The sequence below is a fragment of the Panulirus ornatus genome, chromosome 12 (genome assembly GCF_036320965.1).
Source record: "Panulirus ornatus isolate Po-2019 chromosome 12, ASM3632096v1, whole genome shotgun sequence".
In the NCBI taxonomy this organism is placed as follows: Eukaryota; Metazoa; Arthropoda; class Malacostraca; order Decapoda; family Palinuridae; genus Panulirus; species Panulirus ornatus.
The window spans coordinates 61760084-61784700 of NC_092235.1; the positions used below are offsets into that span (position 1 = coordinate 61760084).

The following is a 24617-nucleotide window of genomic DNA, read 5'->3' on the forward strand; positions in this document are numbered from 1 at the left end:
ACATGTTAGGATTATCATTGATTAACATGTTAGGATTATCATTGATTAACATGTTAGGATTATCATTGATTAACATGTTAGGATTATCATTGATTAACATGTTAGGATTATCATTGATTAACATGTTAGGATTATCATTGATTAACATGTTAGGATTATCATTGATTAACATGTTAGGATTATCATTGATTAACATGTTAGGATTATCATTGAACATGGTGGTACGTCGTTGGCCATGTTTACCTGACAGAGATTATCATGATCATCTGTGGTGTAGCGGTGAGCCATCCTGACCATGACGCATTATTCACGGGACGCCCAAGGGTCGAGAGCATCGGTTCGAATCCCGGTTCCGGTAGTGGGCCCACAGTCAACCCAGCTCTTCATCCATCCATAGGGGTTGGCTTATATGTGTGTGTGTGTGTGTGTGTGTGTGGCTGACGGAAGGGTTTTACGTCAGAGGTGGGAGAGGGGTACTTGTTTCTTGGATTTACCGCCTTATGGAGGGTTAAGTAGCAGTTCCAAGAGGTATTAGCGATCCTGGTAATGGCTCAAGTGTCGAGGGGGATTAGTGGATGAGGGGGAGGAAGCCAGGATGAGTCTCTCTCTCTCTCTCTCTCTCTCTCTCTCTCTCTCTCTCTCTCTCTCTCTCTCTCTCTCTCTCGCTGGTTAATGGACGCGCGAGAGGCGATATGTACATTCGTTTTATTTTCTTTAAGGGTGAATTCCGCCCGTAGGGCCAAAGAGTCAATACGACCCAAGTCATTACTCACGTTAGTTACGGCCGTCGACTGTTGTGTGGGAGGAGGGGGGTCGTGCGTGGCTCTGTCTTGCCCCCTGTGTCATGCTGAGGTCTTAGGGTGCAAGAAAATGCATTAGAGTCGAGGCTCTGACTGTGAACCATTGGCAGTTAAAGACTTAAAGACCGACTCCACCCCCTTCTTCCTTCCTTCCCGGGAGTCGGGGGTACGACGTGGGTTAGGGGGTAAGGAGAGTGAGCGAGGATCTGGGGGGGGAGGGAGTCTCTCTCTCTCTCTCTCTCTCTCTCTCTCTCTCTCTCTCTCTCTCTCTCTCTCTCTCTCTCTCTCTCTCTCTCCTTTCATTTTAACTAGGCTGTTTGTGTTGATAATAATGATAACTATGATAATGATGATAGTAATAATAATAATAATAATGATAATAATAATAATAATAATAATAATAATAATAATAATAATAATGATAATAATAATAATAATAATAATAATAATAATAATAATAATAATGATAATAATAATAATGATAATGGTTTATTAACCATAACGCAGCCAAAGGTGAAATATATGGAGAATACGCTCAAACTCGACATGTCGACCGTAACAAGATGAGAGAGTGTTAAGCAGTCATGAAGCACACGTAATGGGTCATTATGTAGGGCGTTCACGATGGTCTGGGATATGGCTGTTCTTGTAGCCGTCTGCACGACATGGAATGGACCCGATGCGGTGGCGGTGCCGAACTGCAACCAAGGGACGAGGGATCTCTTAAGGTGGCGGTACGTGGCGGGTTGCAATTTTAGGTGCGATGGACACTTTGCGAACTGTTGGTTGAGGTCGAGACGCTCGTTGGAGAGAGTCATGTGGACCCAGTGTGGTGTGAGAGGTAGTGAGAGTCGGCAGGAGGACCGGGACCCACTGTGGTGTGAGAGGTAATGAGAGCCATGTGGACCCAGTGTGGTGTGAGAGGTAGTGGGAGTCATGTGGACCAGTGTGGTGTGAGAGGTAATGAGAGCCAGGTGGACCCAGTGTGGTGTGAGAGGTAGTGAGAGTCAGGAGGACCCAGTATGGTGTGAGAGGTAAGGAGAGTCGGGAGGACCCAGTGTGGTGTGAGAGGTAGTGAGAGTCAGGAGGACCCAGTGTGGTGTGAGAGGTAGTGAGAGTCATGAGGACCCAGTGTGGTGTGAGAGGTAGTGAGAGTCAGGAGGACCCAGTGTGGTGTGAGAGGTAGTGAGAGTCATGTGGACCCAGTGTGGTGTGAGAGGTAGTGAGAGTCATGAGGACCCAGTGTGGTGTGAGAGGTAGTGAGAGTCAGGAGGACCCAGTGTGGTGTGAGAGGTAGTGAGAGTCAGGAGGACCCAGTGTGGTGTGAGAGGTAGTGAGAGTTAGGAGGACCCAGTGTGGTGTGAGAGGTAGTGAGAGTCGGCAGGAAGACTCAGTGTGGTGTGAGAGGTAGTGAGAGTCAGGAAGACCCAGTGTGGTGTGAGAGGTAGTGAGAGTCAGGAGGACCCAGTGTGGTGTGAGAGGTAGTGAGAGTCATGTGGACCCAGTGTGGTGTGAGAGGTAGTGGGAGTCATGTGGACCAGTGTGGTGTGAGAGGTAATGAGAGCCAGGTGGACCCAGTGTGGTGTGAGAGGTAGTGAGAGTCAGGAGGACCCAGTATTGTGTGAGAGGTAAGGAGAGTCGGGAGGACCCAGTGTGGTGTGAGAGGTAGGGAGAGTCATGTGGACCCAGTGTGGTGTGAGAGGTAGTGAGAGTCATGAGGACCCAGTGTGGTGTGAGAGGTAGTGAGAGTCAGGAGGACCCAGTGTGCTGTGAGAGGTAGTGAGAGTCGGCAGGAAGACTCAGTGTGGTGTGAGAGGTAGTGAGAGTCGGTAGGAGGACCCAGTGTGGTGTGAGAGGTAGTGAGAGTCAGGAGGACCCAGTGTGGTGTGAGAGGTAGTGAGAGTCATGTGGACCCAGTGTGGTGTGAGAGGTAGTGAGAGTCATGAGGACCCAGTGTGGTGTGAGAGGTAGTGAGAGTCAGGAGGACCCAGTGTGCTGTGAGAGGTAGTGAGAGTCGGCAGGAAGACTCAGTGTGGTGTGAGAGGTAGTGAGAGTCAGGAGGACCAGTGTGGTGTGAGAGGTAGTGAGAGTCATGAGGACCCAGTGTGGTGTGAGAGGTAGTGAGAGTCAGGAGGACCCAGTGTGGTGTGAGAGGTAGTGAGAATCAGGAGGACCCAGTGTGGTGTGAGAGGTAGTGAGAGTCATGTGGACCCAGTGTGGTGTGAGAGGTAGTGAGAGTCATGAGGACCCAGTGTGGTGTGAGAGGTAGTGAGAGTCAGGAGGACCCAGTGTGGTGTGAGAGGTAGTGAGAGTCAGGAGGACCCAGTGTGGTGTGAGAGGTAGTGAGAGTCAGGAGGACCCAGTGTGGTGTGAGAGGTAGTGAGAGTCAGGAGGACCCAGTGTGGTGTGAGAGGTAGTGAGAGTCAGGAAGACCCAGTGTGGTGTGAGAGGTAGTGAGAGTCAGGAGGACCCAGTCACACCTTCACTATACACGTGACACTCACCATATCTTCACCATTATGCCCATTACTCACCATTGTTATTATTATTATTATTATTATTATTATTATTATTATTATTATTATTATTATTACTAATTATCAATTATTGTTGTTGATGTTATTATTTAAACGTTTCTTGCTTCTCTGTTTTATCTTTATTTTCCATCCTCTCTCCCATCGCATAATATCCTCCCCCTTCCGGCAACACACACACACACACACACACACACACACACACACACACACACATGGGCATCAAGACATCCTTGTTGCATTAGTGGGCCATGTCAGTCCGCGGTGGGCCGGAAAGCTTGGGTCCTCCAGGTCAGTCAGCCCACTGTGGCTCACCCGGTGGGCCGTGCTCCTACCCCACGCTCAACAGTGGGCCCACGCCACTCCCACACTCGGCAGTGGGTCACGCTAATCTCCCACACCTCACAGTGGGTCACGCTAATCTCCCACACCTCACAGTGGGTCACGCTAATCTCCCACACCTCACAGTGGGTCATACTACTCTCCCACACCTCACAGTGGGTCACGCTAATCTCCCACACCTCACAGTGGGTCATACTACTCTCCCACACCTCACAGTGGGTCACGCTACTCTCCCCTACCTCACAGTGGGTCACGCTACTCTCCCCTACCTCACAGTGGGTCACGCTAATCTCCCACACCTCACAGTGGGTCATACTACTCTCCCACACCTCACAGTGGGTCACGCTACTCTCCCCTACCTCACAGTTGGTCACGCTACTCTCCCCTACCTCACAGTGGGTCACGCTAATCTCCCACACTCAGCAGTGGGCCATACTACTCTCCCACACTCAGCAGTGGGCCATACTGCTCTCCCACACCTCGCAGTGGGTCACAGTACTCTCCCACACTTCACAGTGGGCCATGCTACGCTCCCACACTTCACAGTGGGCTATGCTACTCTCTCACACCTCACAATGGGCCACACCACTTTCTCTCACCTCACTATGGGCCACGCTACTCTCCCACATCTCACTGTGGGCGACACTACTCTCCCACACCTCACAGTGGGCCACACCACTCTCCTACCCACAGTAATGGTGGCCAAAACAAACGTTAGGCCTCCATGCAGCGTCGTACCGTCGTGCTCAAGGGTCGTACCATCGTGCTCAAGGGTCGTACCGTCGTGCTCAAGCGTCGTACCGTCGTGTCCAAGGGTTGTAGCGTCGTGCTCAAGGGGGGAAGTCAGATAACAAGAAGACCTGATGGTCTGTGAGGAGGTCATCTTCCGGAGGACAGTACATGGGGAAGGAAACCCCCCCATGACCAAAGACCTGGTGGACTGCAACGATGGTTGTCTCCCGGAGGAGAGTGACTGTATCCCAAGGGGGGGGGAGAGAGAGAGAGAGAGAGAGAGAGAGAGAGAGAGAGAGAGAGAGAGAGAGAGAGAGAGAGAGAGAGAGAGAGAGAGACCGAATAGAATCAAAAAAATTATAATCTTACACGCCTGTTCCTGCAAGTACCTCAGCATCAGTTTGTGCTCCACACATGTAACTGTTGTAGTGACCAGCGCACAGGCTGAAGACATGTAGGGATCTTGGAGTTCTTATCTTTACGTAGCTCGTTTAGGGCAATGGAGATTGGATTCAACGTAGATTTATTATTTTTTTCTGTAGACAGTGGTTTAGATTTTCATATTTTCTCGTGTGCGTTAGTGTGCGAAGGCGATTTCATTTAGTCCTCTTGGAGTTTTGTATGTTCATACTATTCAAACTTCTTTCGTTCTTGTAGTATTTCACTGTTATATCAATCTACTTGTTCGTTTGAACCATGGTGGGTGTTGTAGACGAGTGGGAAGTAAAAGATTGTACATTCAATGGTTGATATTTTTTTTCCCTTCCTTTATTCCAGGAGAAAGTCGGTGTGTCGTGCGTGCATCTGGAACGTGGACGGTGCTGGAAAAGACGCCACCGCCAGCCCACACCAGTGAGTACTACTGCATGGTTTCTGTAATAGTTCCCCCTCTTTTTTTTTTTCCTGTGTGTAGATTTTCGTTGTGTTTGTCCTTGTAATTTTCATGTTTTTTTTGTGACGTTTTCTTCTGGGCTCCACCTGGACACAGGCCAGAGGCTTGGCCATTTAGTACCCGAGGGTCGTATCGTTGGGCTGAAAGGTCCGTACAGGTCGTGTTCGAGGGTCTGTGTGTTTTTCGTGGTTAAGGGTCGTACAGTCGTACTTAAGGGTTGTGTTGTTCTGCTCAAGCATCCATACAGTCGTGCTTAAGGGTCGTACCACCATGTTCAAGGGGTCGTACAACCGGGTCGTACCATCATTTTCAAGGTTCGTACAACCGGGTCGTACCACCATGCTCAAGGGTCGTACCACCGGGTCGTACCACCATGTTCAAGGGTCGTACCACCGGGTCGTACCACCATGTTCAAGGGTCGTACCACCGGGTCATACCACCATGTTCAAGGGTCGTACCACCGGGTCGTACCACCATGTTCAAGGGTCGTATAACCGGGTCCTACCACCATGTTCAAGGGTCGTACCACCGGGTCGTACCACCATGTTCAAGGGTCGTACCACCGGGTCATACCACCATGTTCAAGGGTCGTACCACCGGGTCGTACCACCATGTTCAAGGGTCGTATAACCGGGTCCTACCACCATGTTCAAGGGTCGTACCACCGGGTCGTACCACCATGCTCAAAGGGTCGTACAACCGGGTCGTACCACCATGCTCAAGGGTCGTACCACCTTGTTCAAAGTGTCCGTCCCTTCGTTCTGGAATGTCGTAACGTCGTGGGTTCTACTGTCTCCACTTCGTTAATGCCATAGACCATCGTACAGCGTCCGTCCGTCCGTCCGTCCAATGTACACCATGGACGGACCCAGTGGTGGTAGCGCCGGGTCTGGATGGAGAGACCGAAGTTCTCATTGATCTCCCTCGTCCCTCCATCGCCCATGTCATTTCCTGTGGCCATAGATCTCGACCGAACCATCTACTTTCTGACCGTTCGTTGCACGAGTCCAAGTGATGGTTCGCGTTGATGGTTCGCGGCGTCCATGGTTCGCGCCCGTCTGCTGTGCGCTTCGCATGGAGTCTCCCCCTCTCTCTGGACCCCAGTGGTTCCAGCCATCGGCAAACGAAAGACGATTTCCATTTTTTTTTCCAGGTTAGGACTGCCTAAGACTGTCGATCCTCAACTCCCAAATGTTTTAGTAGCCCTAGTGACTGTTACACACACACACACACACACACACACACACACACACACACGGCTGGTGTACTCATGTAAGCGTTGTATTTGAGTTCGCCACTTGACACCCTGCGTCGGCGATGAATTGCCAAACGCCTCCATTAACTGTGTTGTGACGATTTAGTTATATATATATATATATATATATATATATATATATATATATATATATATATATATATATATATATATATATATCTTTTTCTTTCAAACTATTCGCCATTTCCCGCATTAGCGAGGTAGCGTTAAGAACAGAGGACTGGGCCTTTGAGGGAATACCCTCACCTGGCCCAATTCTCTGTTCCTTCTTTTGGAAAATTAAAAAAAAACCGAGAGGGGAGGATTTCCAGCCCCCCGCTCCCTCCCCGTTTAGTCGCCTTCTACGACACGCAGGGAATACGTGGGAAGTATTCTTAATCCCCTATCCCCAGGGATGATATATATATATATATATATATATATATATATATATATATATATATATATATATATATATATATATATATATATATATATATATATATATTCTTCTCTTTTATTGCAGTGTGTCTGTATGTGTGTTGTGTGTCTTCACATCTGTGTCTGTCTGTCTGTCCTTCCCGTTGCTTTCCCTCTTCTCTTTCTCTCCCTTAATCCGTAAATAGTTTACTCTCTCTCTCTCTCTCTCTCTCTCTCTCTCTCTCTCTCTCTCTCTCTCTCTCTCTCTCTCTCTCTCTCTCTCTCTCGTGCGATAGCAGCGGCGAGAAAATAGTCACGACTGACCGAGCTCCAATAAACTGAATCGGGGAGGGAGTGGGTTAGGGTTAGGGGGAGGATATCAAACACCTCCCCACCTCCTCCCCACCTCCCCACCTCCCCACCCCCCTCCTCCCCACCTCCCCACCTCCTCCCCACCTCCCCACCTCCCCACCCCCCCTCCTCCCCACCTCCCCACCTCCCGCCCTCCTCCCCACCTCCCCTCCCTCCCTCCTCCCCACCTCCCCTCCTCCCCACCTCCTCCCCTCCCATCCCTCCGTGCCGCCCAAAATGACAAATGGCCCCTGACAATCTTGCCTTCCACCTCATTGCAAGCAGAGAAAGAGTGATTCTTTCCCTCCCTCCTTCCCTCCTTCCCTCCTTAACACCACACCACACCCTCCCTCCCTCCCTCTTCCCCAGACACTCCTACCACCCATCCCCTCACCAAGCAGCGCCTCCCTCCGCCCCCTCCCCCATACATATCACCAGCGTACCTTCACATCTGATGGTTCATTTACGGTAAATTGTAAAACGTGTAAAAAAAACCATTTTTTTTTTCTTGGCCGGACTTGGACTTTAGGTAAAATGGTTTACATTGGGAATAAATTCTTTTTTTTTTTTTTTTCTTTTGAAATTGGATAATGTGTATGAAATTGGCCAGGATGTGTGAAGTAGGAATTTGTATATGAAACTGAATAATGTATATGAAAAAAAAAAATATTGGATACGGTACGTGATATAAGATGATGCATCTGAAATTGGATGAATGTGTATGAAAATTGGACGGTGTGACATGAAATTTGGATGATGTTTATGAAATGTATATAGAAAGGAATGGGATGCAGAGTATTTTGAGAGAGAGAGAGAGAGAGAGAGAGAGAGAGAGAGAGAGAGAGAGAGAGAGAGAGAGAGAACTCATGACAGTCGCAGAACCAGTGGATGTGAACACTGCCACTCTCCAAATACTCACACGTCTCTCTCTCTCCCTTCCTCCTCCTCCTCCTCCTCACACACACACACACACACACACACACACACACACACACACACACACACACACACACACACACAGTACACTTCTCGACTGAGGTGTTTTCCAATCTTTGGTGTCGTCGAGAATAAGGACGGGAATGGATGGGTTCGAATCCCTTTTAGGTCTTCGCCCGTTCCCTCCCCGCTGGCCTGAGGGGAGGCCATAGTTGTAGTTTCTCTTAATCGTGAAGACCTGAGCTGGAGATGTGTTGTGTTTTTAGATTCATAAGCTGAGATTATGTATTATCTTTCCCCCTCGTGAGCTGAGATTATGTATTATCTTTTCCCCTCGTGAGCTGAGATTATGTATTATCTTTCCCCCTCGTGAGCTGAGATCATGTATTATCTTTTCCCCTCGTGAGCTGAGATCATGTATTTTCTTTTTTTACTTCGTGAGCTGAGATTATGTATTATCTTTTCCCCTCGTGAGCTGAGATTATGTATTATCTTTTTTTTACTTCGTGAGCTGAGATTATGTATTATCTTTTTTTACTTTGTGAGCTGAGATTTTGTATCATCTTTTCCCCTCGTGAGCTGAGATTATGTATTATCTTTTTTTCCTTCGTGAGCTGAGATCATGTATTATCTTTTTACTTCATGAGCTGAGATCATGTATTATCTTTTTTTACTTCGTGAGCTGAGATCATGTATTATCTTTCCCCCTCGTGAGCTGAGATTATGTATTATCTTTCCCCCTCGTGAGCTGAGATCATGTATTATCTTTCCCCCTCGTGAGCTGAGATTATGTATTATCTTTCCCCCTCGTGAGCTGAGATTATGTATTATCTTTCCCCTCGTGAGCTGAGATTATGTATTATCTTTCCCCCTCGTGAGCTGAGATTATGTATCATATTAGGTTTGATGTCACGTGATGGAGGCGCGCGGGGGGGAAAAATTACGAGGGAATGACCGTGAGGTTTTCGTGTATTATTGGTGGGATTTGTGGGATGTTTTGTTGTCGTTCATGATTTGAGAGTGGCAGAGCCAGGGCTTGGTGTGGGAGGAGAGGCAGTGCAACTTTGAAATGCATCCACTGATGTCCTGTCTGTCTGTCTGTGTCTCTGTCTATCTTTTTATCTATCTGTATGTCTGTCTGTCTGTCTATCTATTTATCTATCTATCTGTCTGTTTGTTTGTCTATCTATCCTTCTATCTCTATCGATCGATCGATATATCTATCTTTCTGTCTATATATCTGTCTCTGTCTATCTATCTATCTATCTATCTATCTGTCTGTCTGTTTATCTATCTATCTATCTATCTATCTGTCTGTGTATCAGTGTATCTATATCTGTCTATCTATCTATCAATCTATCTGTCTTCTATCTGTCTATCTATCTATCTATCTATCTATCTATCTATCTATCTATCTATCTATCTACCCCACGGGTTCATTACAGACCTCGGCTGGTTCATCGTCATCCAGTTACACTCCCAACCCAGCCAAACATCATCCCTCCCTCCCTCCCTCCCTCCCGCGCCTCACCCCTAATCCCCCAATCCCAATTCAAACCCCCCCCTCCCCCTCCCCTATAATCGTAATGACAATCCCTAGTCCCTCCCTCCCTCCCTCCCTCCCGATGGAAACATCTTAACAGCCCCCACCCCCTCCCTTCCCCCTCCTCTCTCTCTCTCTCTCTCTCTCTCTCTCTCTCTCTCTCTCTCTCTCTCTCTCTCTCTCTCTCTCTCTCTCTCTGTTCTTGGGGGATTTCCATCTGAATTAGCCAGATGTCTGGTCGAGTCTTGACGGCTCTGGTAACAGAACATATGTTAGCTCTGACCCTGAGAGATCTGTTGGCTCTGACCCTGAGAGATAGTGACCTAAGTTAACTCTGACCCTGAGAGATATTGACCTAAGTTATCTCTGACCCTGAGAGATATTGACTTAAGTTTGCTGTGACCTGAGAGATATTTGACTCACGATAGCTCTGACCTGAGAGATATTGACCTAAGTTAACTCTGACCCTGAGAGATCTGTTGACTTAAGTTAGCTCTGACCCTGAGAGATAGTGACTTAAGTTAGCTCTGACCCTGAGAGATATTGACCTAAGTTAGCTCTGACCCTGAGATTTGTTGACTTAAGTTAGCTCTGACCCTGAGAGATATTGACTTAAGTTAGCTCTGACCCTGAGAGATCTGTTGACTTGAGTTAGCTCTGACCCTGAGAGATATTGACTTAAGTTAGCTCTGACCCTGAGAGATAGTGACTTGAGTTAGCTCTGACCCTGAGAGATAGTGACTTGAGTTAGCTCTGACCCTGAGAGATATTGACTTAAGTTAGCTATGACCTGAGATTTGTTGACTTAAGTTAGCTCTGACCCAGAGAGATATTGACTTAAGTTAGCTCTGACCCTGAGAGATATTTGACTCACGATAGCTCTGACCTGAGAGATGTTGACCTAAGTTAACTCTGACCCTGAGAGATATTGACTTAAGTAAGGTCTGACCCTGAGAGATATTGACCTAAGTTAACTCTGACCCTGAGAGATATTGACTCAAGTTAACTCTGACCCTGAGAGAGAGAGATATTGACTTGAGTTAGTTCTAATTTGAGATATATCGTCTTAATTCAACCCTGACCTGAGAAGTATCAACCTAAAGCTAACATAACTTAGCCCTGACCTGGGAGTCACTCAGTGAGCTGTGACCTCAGTCACTCGTCACTTACCTGACCCCCACACCGTGACCGCACCAGAGGGCGTTACATGCCGAGTACGTAACACGTTACGCGTTACATGAAGGCCTGCTGTACCAGTCCTGTGTATCGCTCTGTGGTCTGAACGTCTTTCCAGCAGCGGTGGTGACCAGAAATGATGTGTGTCACGTAAGGTGGAGGATAGATAGATTATAGAGAAAAGATGTAGAAGTTGGATAGATAGATAGATATAGATAGACAGACGGACATACAGACAGACAGAGACAGATAGATAGATGGATAGATAGATAGATAGATAGATAGATAGATGATAGACAGACAGACAGACAGACAGACAGATAGAAAGATAAATAGATAGATAGATAGATAGATAGATAGATAGATAGATAGTTAGATGGATAGACACTCATGGAAGTTAAACACAACAGACGTAAGCCACTGGCATTTTCGCAGCCGCACCCCCTTCCCCCCAAAAAATAAATAAATAAATAAATAAATGAAATACCTATTAACAAATTCCAAGATTATCTTGGCAGACCTCGTCTTGACCACTTGCTGCCTCCCCTTACCCTCCTGGAAGCTTGGACTCACCCTGACCCATCTCCTGGAAGTCAAAAGGAGCTGTATTTAGCCTCTGATGGGGCTGGCTGAGTGGGATGAAAATCCTCACGTATTTCTCGGGATCATGGGTTCGACCCGTCATAGCTGGGTGTGGTTGAGTACGATGACCACACTGCCTGAGTACGATGGGTAAGACCTTGAGTACGATGAGTAAAACCCCCTTAGTGCCATGACCAAACCCGAGGGTTTGGTGAGTAAACTTCTGAGTACGATGAGTAAACCCCTGAGTACGATAACTTCGTCCCTGAGTACGATGAGTAAACCCCTGAGTACGATAATTTAGTCCCTGAGTACGATGAGTGAACCCCTGAGTACGATAACTTCGTCCCTGAGTACGATGAGTAAACCCCTGAGTACGATAATTTAGTCCCTGAGTACGATGAGTGAACCCCTGAGTACGATAACTTCGTCCCTGAGTACGATGAGTAAACCCCTGAGTACGATAATTTAGTCCCTGAGTACGATGAGTAAACCCCTGAGTATGATAACTTCGTCCCTGAGTACGATGAGTAAACCCCTGAGTACGATAATTTAGTCCCTGAGTACGATGAGTAAACCCCTGAGTACGATAATTTAGTCCCTGAGTACGATGAGTGAACCCCTGAGTACGATAATTTAGTCCCTGAGTACGATGAGTAAACCCCTGAGTATGATTATTCAGTCTGTGACTGCAGTGCGTAAACCCATGAGTGCAGTGAGTAAACTGATGTGTGCGATGGGTAAACCCGTGAGTACGATGAGTAAGTCGATGAGTGCGATGCATACACCGACGAACACAGTGAGTAAACCGATGAACGCGATGAGTAAACCGATGAGCATGATGAGTAAACCGATGAGTAAACCGATGAGTATACCCTAAAATTTCAGCGCATCCAATTCGGTAGCAGTAGAAGCCAATGGCGTTCCACGCTGGTGGGTTTTGGTGCAGAGCCGGGAGAGAGAGAGAGAGAGAGAGAGAGAGAGAGAGAGAGAGAGAGAGAGAGAGAGAGTATCTACTGACACATGCGTCAGTACTCACTGTCTATGCATGCCTCTTTGTCTGTTTGAGAGAGAGAGAGAGAGAGAGAGAGAGAGAGAGAGAGAGAGAGAGAGAGAGAGAGAGAGAGAGAGAGAGAGGACTCCAGCTCCGGGAACTAATTGGGAGATGGAGATTTCACTGGCTTAAAGGATTTCTATTCGTTTTTTCTTCTCTTTTTTTTTCTTCTTTTTTTTTTTTTTTATAAAAGGCTGTACTGGAATGATGTGATTTCAATGGCGCCAGTGTGTCCCATCGTAAGAGCTGTTTGAGGACCTGAGCCCTGGCATGCAAATTAGCTTTCGCAATTTAGTTCTGATGGAAACAAAGTTAAGATCTCACCCCTTCCCCACTAACAACAGTCACAACCCTACCTCCATCTCTCTCCCTCTCACAACCCTACCTCCATCCCTCTCCCTCTCACAACCCTACCTCCATCCCTCTCCCTCTCACAACCCTACCTCCATCCCTCTCCCTCACACAACCCTACCTCCATCCCTCTCCCTCACACAACCCTACCTCCATCTCTCTCCCTCTCACAACCCTACCTCCATCCCTCTCCCTCACAACCCTACCTCCATCCCTCTCCCTCACAACCCTTCCTCCATCCCTCTCCCTCTCACAACCCTACCTCCATCCCTCTCCCTCACACAACCCTACCTCCATCCCTCTCCCTCTCACAACCCTACCTCCATCCCTCTCCCTCTCACAACCCTACCTCCATCCCTCTCCCTCTCACAACCCTACCTCCATCCCTCTCCCTCTCACAACCCTACCCTCCATCCCTCTCCCTCTCACAACCCTACCTCCATCCCTCTCCCTCTCACAACTCTACCTCCATCTCTCTCCCTCTCACAACCCTACCTCCATCCCTCTCCCTCTCACAACCCTACCTCCATCCCTCTCCCTCACAACCCTACCTCCATCCCTCTCCCTCACAACCCTACCTCCATCCCTCTCCCTCACAACCCTACCTCCATCCCTCTCCCTCTCACAACCCTACCTCCATCCCTCTCCCTCTCACAACCCTACCTCCATCCCTCTCCCTCTCACAACCCTACCTCCATCCCTCTCCCTCACACAACCCTACCTCCATCCCTCTCCCTCTCACAACCCTACCTCCATCCCTCTCCCTCTCACAACCCTACCTCCATCCCTCTCCCTCTCACAACCCTACCTCCATCCCTCTCCCTCTCACAACCCTACCCTCCATCCCTCTCCCTCTCACAACTCTACCTCCATCTCTCTCCCTCTCACAACCCTACCTCCATCCCTCTCCCTCTCACAACCCTACCTCCATCCCTCTCCCTCACAACCCTACCTCCATCCCTCTCCCTCACAACCCTACCTCCATCCCTCTCCCTCACAACCCTACCTCCATCCCTCTCCCTCACAACCCTACCTCCATCCCTCTCCCTCACAACCCTACCTCCATCCCTCTCCCTCTCACAACCCTACCTCCATCCCTCTCCCTGTCACAACCCTACCTCCATCCCTCTCCCTCTCACAACCCTACCTCCATCCCTCTCCCTCACAACCCTCATATACCCATCTCCTTTACTTGAAGCTAATTACGTCTCTATAAACACCGATCGAGAAACTCAGCCACACACAACCCGGTGATTATAGTTCCCTTAAAAAGTGACACCAGGAAACAGACTGACTTAAAAGCACACCTTCTGAGGAAGGGGTCCTTGTGTTGGGTGTGGGTGGAAGGAAGGAAGGAACGGGGGTTGGGTTGGGGCAGTTGTGTATGGGTAGGGGGCAGAGCAAGCTCCTTGGTACAGAGCTGGTGGCCAGACTCACTGCCAGACTCACTGTGGGTCAACCCATGAGGTGAGTGGATTCGAGGCGGTGGGTGGGTGAGTGAGTGGGTGGTTGAGAGGATAGAGCATATGCCTGTAATGAAGATTCCTTTTGGCGGTGTGTTCCGTGAGATAATGATTTTCTAAGGGGGGGTACTACACCACTGAGATAAGGGCTCTTTTTAGGGGGCAACTCACCACCCCTGAGATAAGGACTCTATGGGGGTAACACCCTGAGATAAGGACTCTATGGGGGTAACGCCCTGAGATAAGGACTCTATGGGGGTAACGCCCTGAGGTAAGGACTCTCTGGGGGTAACGCCCTGAGGTAAGGACTCTCTGGGGGTAACGCCCTGAGGTAAGGACTCTCTGGGGGTAACGCCCTGAGGTAAGGACTCTCTGGGGGTAACGCCCTGAGGTAAAGACTCTCTGGGGGTAACGCCCTGAGGTAAGGACTCTCTGGGGGTAACGCCCTGAGGTAAGGACTCTCTGGGGGTAACGCCCTGAGGTAAGGACTCAATGGTGCCTTTTGAGATCATTCTTCAGGGGGACGCCCACAGATAAGAACTGGAGGCACCCCCTTAGATAAGGACTTAGAGGCTCCCCCTGAGATAAGGAAACTCTCTGGGGATTACCCTACGTTGAGCATTTTGTTGTTATGGCAATATTTTCCAAAGCGAATTATTTTCTTGTTCTGTTCTCTGGGGGAACAGTATTTCTAATGTTATTTGGCAGAACCTGGTGGTGAATAGCACAGAACTCTTTGCAAGAAGGAGTAATAAAGAAAGAAGCTTGTACCTTGGCACTGGTGTCAGAACTGGAATACACTGGAAGACACTCATAAGTGGTGCTGAGAACTGGAATAAATCCTTAAGGAATGAGCATACACACATTCCCAAGTGGCGAGACAAACTGGAGTATGGGTTCGTGTTAGGGACTGGAATATGGGTTCGTGTGGTGGTGTTGGGGACTGGAATAGAGTCTCAAGTGGTCCTGGAAACTGGAAATATCTCATATTGGGAGCAGGGATCTACAAGACTGCTCTACGTCATAGTGAGGACTGGAATAACTCTACTCACGAGACTGTTAACTGGATGATGTTGCCAAGTGGTGCTGGAGACTGGAAATATCAGGGAACTACAAGACTGCTCTACGTCATAGTGAGGACTGGAATAACTCTACTCACAAGACTGTTAACTGGATGATGTTGCCAAGTGGTGCTGGAGACTGGAAATATCAGGGAACTACAAGACTGCTCTACGTCATAGTGAGGACTGGAATAACTCTACTCACGAGACTGTTAACTGGATGATGTTGCCAAGTGGTCCTGGAAACTGGTAGTTAGTTCCAGGTTGATTCAGGCTACTGGAAAATGGCTCCCAGGCAGTGATGGACATTGGAAGATGGACTCGACAGTGTGCTACGAAGTGGATGATGGCTCTTGAGTGGTGCTGGAAGCTAAGAAGAGGAGTCCAGGTGTGCTGGAAACTGAAGGAACCTCCCGAAAATGATGTTTAGGACTGGAAGACAACCACAGACGGCGCTGGAAGAGCTGACCACGTCCCTGGGTCTTCCAAAAGCCCTAATCAAGCACCATGAGATGAAACCAGCGCTTAAACGGCACCAGATGATGATGTAGGACATGCAACTCTCGACCGCAGTGGAACTTGCTCGAAACGTCTTTTTAAACGGCTCTGGGAATCGTCCCTAACACCAGGTTGGACGGAAACGTAACCCATCTCTACGTAAGTGATGGTGTTACGTCGTAACACCGTAACGAGTGTGACGGCCGACAATTATCACAACTCTGAAAGCCACGGGGGAGCGCTAGGATGAGGGCGAGGATGTTGTTTGTGGAAATATAAGCTGATGATGCTGTTTTATTTGTATTTTATTATATATATCTATATATATATCTTTATCTATTTATCTATCTATGTCTATCTATCTATATCTATCTATCTATCTATCTATCTATCTATATATATATATATATTTTTTTTTTTTTTTTTTTTTCAAACTTCGCCATTTCCCGCGTTAGCGAGGTAGCGTTAAGAACAGAGGACTGGGCCATTGAGGGAATATCCTCACCTGGCCCCCTTCTCTGTTCCTTCTTTTGGAAAACTAAAAAAAAATTGAGAGGGGAGGATTTCCAGCCCCCCGCTCCCTCCCCTTTTAGTCGCCTTCTACGACACGCAGGGAATACGTGGGAAGTATTCTTTCTCCCCTTTCCCGGGGATATATATATATATATATATATATATATATATATATATATATATATATATATATATAGATAGATAGATAGATAGATAGATAGATAGATAGATAAATAGATAGATTGATAGATATAGATAGATAGTATAGTATTGGAAATTTATCTGTGTATTCTCTTGAACACTGAGATATGACCTAATATAACTTTAGATATAATCACAGTTAACGTGTCTTACTGTTGTTATATGGTATATCATACATGGCGTAGTATACCAGGTGTCAAAGAATGGCACAGTTCGGTCGTGCTGTCGACTTAAACAGCGTCGTACATGTCGACCAATAAGATCATAGTACACTTAACCACGTTTTCTGTTACGTTCATTGATATGTACATTGAACACGCGATTACCCTTATCCAGACTCGTGTGTACGTGTATTTAATGAACCCCTTCGTCTCCATATGCAAGCTAAAGATTCAAAACGTAAAATATTCTTCTATTTTTGTACAGAAATGCAATAATGTCGTGGTCTCTATGTCCTTTTTGCCCGTGGGTGTGTGTAATGCCACAGAGGAGGTGCTGGGCTGTGATTGGCCAGCGACGGGCGCCGTAGGCTCCGCCCAACATAGCAAAAACACTGAGTTGCCAGGCATTTATTAACTTGTTGTCACACGGCTATTATTATTATTATTATTATTATTATTATTATTATTATTATTATTATTATTATTAGATTTCTTATCAAGAGTGCCTCTCTCTCTCTCTCTCTCTCTCTCTCTCTCTCTCTCTCTCTCATTTCGTCCATAAATCCATCTGTCTTGGTAAATCTATCAGTTGATTTATTTCTGTTTTCAGTGTTTGTCGTCATACATTCCTCCAATTTTCTGAAATACACAAGTTGCAGATGAGGACCTACCGATATACATACATACATACATTCGTAAATACAGGGACACTTGGGTGTATTGCATACACGCGCACACAGACATATCCACACTTCAAGAGTTTTACTTAAAAAAAAAAACTTTATTTTCTGCAAAAAAATGATTTCAGAGAAGCGGATTGAGCCCAGAGCTCAGCTTGAAAAAATGAGTTCATCAAAGCCCACCTCACAGTTACGCTACATGAGCTCCAACGGGGCTTTTAAAGCTAACACCTGCTAACACCTGTGTTCACTCACCAGAAAAGCTAAAAGCTGAGATAATAAGACAGAGAGAGAGAGAGAGAGAGAGAGAGAGAGAGAGAGAGAGAGAGAGAGAGAGAGAGAGAGAGAGAGAGAGAACAGAAGGAGCGACCCTCTTCTTAATATCTTCCAGGGGGTGACACTCAGTTCCAGTCTATTTTCCAGCTTCCTCCCCACATGGAATTTTGGACCCATTCCAGATTAATTTTCCAGAGCCGTTTTCTATTAGCTTTCCATGTCTTGTTCAAGAGTCAGTTTCCAGACCTATTTGAGATTAGGTTCTTAGACCCATTACCGATTTAGTCTTGAGATTCTAGAGACGCACCCCTTTTGCCCCTTCCACTTTCCAGACCCATTCCAACCTTTCTCCATCCCTGATCCAGACTGAGCTCGAGACCCATTGCTGCTCATTCTCAACACTTATTTCTCATTCATTTTCCAGACTCATTCGCATTTGATTTTTCTGAGATGTTTTTTCTTTTTGAGTCATTCATGATTACTTTTTCAGTCTTTCCAGACTCTTTCCAGTTCAGTGTTCAGAGTCATCCAGAGTTCAGATGGAGACTCATTAATGATATATCTGTTTCCGGCTCATCTCTTAAAACCTTTTTTTCCAGACAGCTGCTCCTACCTTGTTTCCAGACCCAGTCCTGAGCTCTAAGGCCCATTCCAATCTCATTTTCCAGATTATTTCTGCTCCTATCTCCGAATTACGTTCCAGTTCATTGACGGATCACTTTCTTTGCCTGTACGAAGGCTATCTTATTTAAGACTTTTGTACTTGAATCAGCTTTTCCATCCATCACCACTCCTAACCATCCCTCAAGCTCTTCCATGATCCAGTCATGACAATTTTTTAGGTCAGTCTTCGTCAACGTTGAAGCCTCTCTCGCCAAAGGCGTTCCAGCCTCACGATTCCAGCCTTCGATAGACCAGTCCTTTGAAACTCGCCACGCGAATCAGCCATGGACTTGTGCTGTGGGCGAATTAAATAGTGTTGGCACCTTAACCACAGATACCTAACTCCAGGGCAAGACACGAGACTGAGGCCCGAGAGAGAGAGAGAGAGAGAGAGAGAGAGAGAGAGAGAGAGAGAGAGAGAGAGAGAGAGAGAGAGAGAGAGAGAGAGAGACCCCATCATGCCGTCGACCAGAGATACCTACCCACAGTGTGTTACGAAACCCATTCGAAACTTATACCCCATCGCAGCCACCACAGACCCCATTAGGTTGACCGCCATTATGAACCTCAGATCACAGACCACCACCTCCTCCTCCTCCTCCTCCTCTTCCTCCTCCTCCTCCTCCTCCTCCTCCTCCTCCTCCTCCTCCTCCTCCTCCTCTTCCTCCATACTGCAGACCATTACATGCAGCGTAGCAACAGCCGATGGAAGCGCTCGCTAGGGCAAGGGACCCAAACAAACCCCATTCAGCAAACCCATTACGCCCTCGTGTTGCAAACCCGTCACAGTATCACCGTGATACATGACGGATACAGGAGTACTACAGCATGATACATGACGGATACAGGAATACTACAGCATGATACATGACGGATACAGGAGTACTACAGCATGATACATGACGGATACAGGAGTACTACAGCATGATACATGACGGATACAGGAGTACTACAGCATGATACATGACGGATACAGGAATACTACAGCATGATACATGACGGATACAGGAGTACTACAGCATGATACATGACGGATACAGGAGTACTACAGCATGATACATGACGGATACAGGAGTACTACAGCATGATACATGACGGATACAGGAGTACTACAGCATGATACATGACGGATACAGGAGTACTACAGCATGATACATGACGGATACAGGAGTACTACAGCATGATACATGACGGATACAGGAGTACTACAGCATGATACATGACGGATACAGGAGTACTACAGCATGATACATGACGGATACAGGAATACTACAGCATGATACATGACGGATACAGGAGTACTACAGCATGATACATGACGGATACAGGAATACTACAGCATGATACATGACGGATACAGGAGTACTACAGCATGATACATGACGGATACAGGAGTACTACAGCATGATACATGACGGATACAGGAGTACTACAGCATGATACATGACGGATACAGGAGTACTACAGCATGATACATGACGGATACAGGAGTACTACAGCATGATACATGACGGATACAGGAGTACTACAGCATGATACATGACGGATACAGGAGTACTACAGCATGATGCATGACGGATACAGGAGTACTACAGCATGATACATGACGGATACAGGAGTTCTGCAGCATGAAGAAAGAAGAACACGTAGAAAGAAAAAACATAGAAAGAAAGAGGGGATGAAGAAAGAAAAGAACACATAGAAAGAAAGAGGGAATGAAGAAAGAAAAAAGTAGAAAGAAAGAGGGGATGAAGAAAGAAAAAAGTAGAAAGAAAGAGGGGATGAAGAAAGAAAAGAACACATAGAAAGAAAGAGGGAATGAAGAAAGAAGAACACATCGAAAGCAAGAGAATGAACTATAAGAAACGAAAGAGAAGGAAGACTAAAGACAGAAGCAGATATGGTAAAAAAGGAGAATCGAGGAGGCGAGCACTGTGGTATATATATATATATATATATATATATATATATATATATATATATATATATATATATATTTATATATGTATATATATATATATATATATATATATATATATATATATATATATATATATATATATATATATATATATTTATATATGTATATATATATATATATATATATATATATATATATATATATATATATATATCCCTGGGGATAGGGGAGAAAGAATACTTCCCACGTATTCCCTGCGTGTCGTAGAAGGCGACTAAAAGGGAAGGGAGCGGGGGGCTGGAAATCCTCCCCTCTCGTTTTTTTTTTTTTTTTCTAATTTTCCAAAAGAAGGAACAGAGAAGGGGGCCAGGTGAGGATATTCCCTCAAAGGCCGAGTCCTCTGCTCTTAACGCTACCTCGCTATCGCAGGAAATGGCGAATAGTATGAAAAATATATATATACACACACCTCGCCGGCCACAGTACCCGACCCTGTGGCACGCCAAGCCAAGCGCTCCCTCGGGAATTTCGCCCAGGGTAGGGGGGGAAAGTTTGGCGGTTCGCGTTAGCATCAGACCACGTAGACGTCCCCCAGGGGGAAAGAAATAACGAGTGCGTTATTAGATACGCCGTTAGCCAGCCTGTTTACCGTTTGTGACGCCGTTAGCCAGCCTGTTTACCGCTTGTGACGCCGTTAGCCAGCCTGTTTACCGTTTGTGACGCCGTTAGCCAGCCTGTTTACCGTTTGTGACGCCGTTAGCCAGCCTGTTTACCGTTTGTGACGCCGTTAGCCAGCCTGTTTACCGTTTGTGACGCCGTTAGCCAGCCTGTTTACCGTTTGTGACGCCGTTAGCCAGCCTGGTTACCGTTTGTGACGCCGTTAGCCAGACTGTTTACCGTTTGTAACGCCGTTAGTCAGCCTGTTTACCGTTTGTGACGCCGTTAGCCAGCCTGTTTACCGTTTGTGACGCCGTTAGCCAGCCTGTTTACCGTTTGTGACGCCGTTAGCCAGCCTGTTTACCGTTTGTGACGCCGTTAGCCAGCCTGTTTACCGTTTGTGACGCCGTTAGCCAGCCTGTTTACCGTTTGTGACGCCGTTAGCCAGCCTGTTTACCGTTTGTGACGCCGTTAGCCAGCCTGTTTACCGTTTGTGACGCCGTTAGCCAGCCTGTTTACCGTTTGTGAACGCCGTTAGCCAGCCTGTTTACCGTTTGTGACGCCGTTAGCCAGACTGTTTACCGTTTGTGACGCCGTTAGCCAGCCTGTTTACCGTTTGTGACGCCGTTAGCCAGCCTGTTTACTGTTTGTGACGCGATCAAACGGGTCGATGAAATTTCCTGTTGGTCGTGGTGATTCCTGGTAGACAGATGACCCTGTGTTTGTTACGAATTAGATTCAAACATTCCGTTATGATGAGTGACATGATGACGTGTGTGTGTGTGTGTGTGTGTGTGTGTGTGTGTTGTGTTTCATGAGTGGGTGAGTCTAGTGGGAGTCTTGTTCATCTCTTGCCTCATGAGTGGTAGTGATGAGGTTATGAGTCTGGACTGTATGATTTAGGAGGAATAGGTGTGTGGGAGAGAGAGAGAGAGAGAAAGAGTGAAGTAAAGGAAAAATTTTGATGAAATCGTTTGAAATAAGTGTATTGATATATGGTGGAATAGCGAGGCGACATGGGCTGGTTAGGAATGTCTACTACTGTGGTGTAGTAGATGTGTAGATAGATAGATAGATAGATAGATAGATAGAGAGAGAGAGAGAGAGAGAGAGAGAGAGAGAGAGAGAGAGAGAGAGAGAGAGAGAGAGAGAGAGACAGAGTCTTGCATACTTCAGTCTCGACATAGCAGCAGTTCGACTCCCCTGCCCATTCCCTCCCCCCCCCGTTTCCCTACCCCTGCACAACCCCACCACACACACACACACACACACACACACACACACACACACACACACACACTCCACCTCCACCCCCCTCCCCCCCCACAACACAACCCCATTCAACCCCCACCGGAAATAATTCTGCCCCCCCAACCCCCCCCCCCCACCCTGGACGGGTGCAAGAGGCTGACAATCAACTGAGCTTTACGAAGGGAGGAAATAAGGCTCCATTTCGCTTCCTTGGGGCCTTTATGGAGGGAAGTTCTCCGGGGGGGAACTCATCTTCTCTCATATAATTGAAATGTGGCCCCTGAATGATGAGGTGACTGTGAGGCGGCCCCACTGCTGACTGTGAGGCGGGATGACTGTCAGGTAGACCTGGTAGACTGGCGAGGGAGGGGGTGGTGACTGGTTGAAGGAGGGCGACTTGACTGTGTGGAAGGGTGAGTGAGCGTGAGGAGTGAGTGATATGAGTGTGACCGTGAGGAGGAGGTGACTGTAAAGAGGGATTAAAATGAGGAATGACTGTGAGAGTAACTGTAAGGGAGAGTGAGTGTGTTTATAACTGTATTGTGACCAAGTCTCCCAAAAAGAGCATCAAAATGGATCAAAATGTGTCAGGAAACTCATGGTGTCTTGTATTACCAATATGGGTGGATGGAGGGATTCGGGCAGCGAATAGCATGAGGGATGAATGATTAGGGAGAGTAGTGTGGTGGTTCAGGATAGAGGGATTAGAGGGGAGTGATTGGTGGCCAGGGAGAGAGAGAGAGAGAGAGAGAGAGAGAGAGAGAGAGAGAGAGAGAGAGAGAGAGAGAGAGAGAGAGAGAGAGTGATTAAAAGATTAGATGGGTGGGGGTTGAACTGGATTAGAAGGATTTCTGTTGGATTGTGGAAAGCGATCACGGATTGGGGGGGGCGATGATTGGGAGCCTAGGATTAGAAGCAAAGGTGATTCGGTTTCCGGGGAATGAATGTGATTAAGAAGAGAGTCAGTCAGAGGATTAGAAGCAAGGGATTAAAAGACCGAAGGATAGATTACATATCAGATGGAAGGAGACGTGATTAAGAGATTGGAAGACAACAAGGAAAGCGAGTCTACATGTATCAATAAATGTATAGAGTTATGTACACAAGTATGCGTACGAAGGGGAAGAAAAAAGGGAAGGTATTGATAACAGAGGAGGGGTAGATGACGCATGCGACCTGTCATAGATGAACTAATGCCAAGCGATAACGCTACATGGAGGAGGGAGAGAACTGCTAAGAGCGAGGGCGGCGAACCTGTGATAAAAAGTAGCGGCCGAGTCCCACAAACTGTGCCGACTACCGAGGAGACATAGTCCATCTCGATCTTTGGATCGCATAACAGGTTCGTAGATAGATAAATAAATAGATAGATAGATAGATAGAGAGAGAGAGAGAGAGAGAGAGAGAGAGAGAGAGAGAGAGAGAGAGAGAGAGAGAGAGAGAGCTCAGGTGGAGATGATTGGAGAGAGAGAGTCAGAGAGAGAGAGAGAGAGATTGGAACGGAAATACAATTAAGGTCAGATGCGCACGGGACTGGTACTGATTGGACTGAAGATTGGGTCACACTGATTGGCTGGGAGTAAGGTAAAAAGCAGCGTGAACCTGAGCGTGTCTTAATCCTCTGTAGCTACAGAGTCTTGTTTTCCTTCAGCCGATCCCGATAACTTATATATATATATATATATATATATATATATATATATATATATATATATATATATATATATATATATATATATATATATATATATATATTATCCCTGGGGATAGGGGATTAAGAATACTTCCCACGTATTCCCTGCGTGTCGTAGAAGGCGACTAAAAGGGGAGGGAGCGGGGGGCTGGAAATCCTCCCCTCTCGGTTTTTTTTTTTTTTTCAATTTTCCAAAAGAAGGAACAGAGAATTGGGCCAGGTGAGGATATTCCCTCAAAGGCCCAGTCCTCTGTTCTTAACGCTACCTCGCTAATGCGGGAAATGGCGAATAGTTTGAAAGAAAGAAATATATATATATATGTGTGTGTGTGTGTGTGTGTGTGTGTGTGTGTGTGTGGAGTTCCCGTGTCGTAAAGGTGAATGGTTATAGAAGGCGATGAGGAAGGAAAGGAAGGAAGGAAGAAAGGAAGGAAGGAAGGAAGGAAGGAAGGAAGGAAGGAAGGAAGAGATGTGCACAGCTCCTATGCACGTCCGAGGTCAGAATTTGACCTGATTTTGCTTGACTATTTTTTTTATATTTTTTTATTTGACACGTTTGGGGGGGAAGGGGGGGGGGACGGAGACGACATGACGCAGTATGACACAGTGAG

At 46.8% G+C, this 24617-nt stretch overlaps 1 protein-coding gene and 1 long non-coding RNA gene across 2 annotated transcripts in view; one reads left to right on the plus strand and one right to left on the minus strand.

Moving 5' to 3' along the window:
• The window catches only part of LOC139751757 (uncharacterized), a 238112-nt gene that overhangs the window by 76583 nt on the left and 136912 nt on the right, over positions 1-24617 (minus strand). The gene's annotated exons all lie outside the window — the stretch shown is intronic.
• Positions 1-24617, plus strand: part of LOC139751756 (uncharacterized) — a 230988-nt gene that overhangs the window by 42097 nt on the left and 164274 nt on the right. The window contains exon 2 of the mRNA XM_071667305.1: positions 5186-5260. The gene's annotated coding sequence lies outside the window, so the exon portion shown is untranslated. The remainder of the gene's footprint in view (positions 1-5185; positions 5261-24617) is intronic.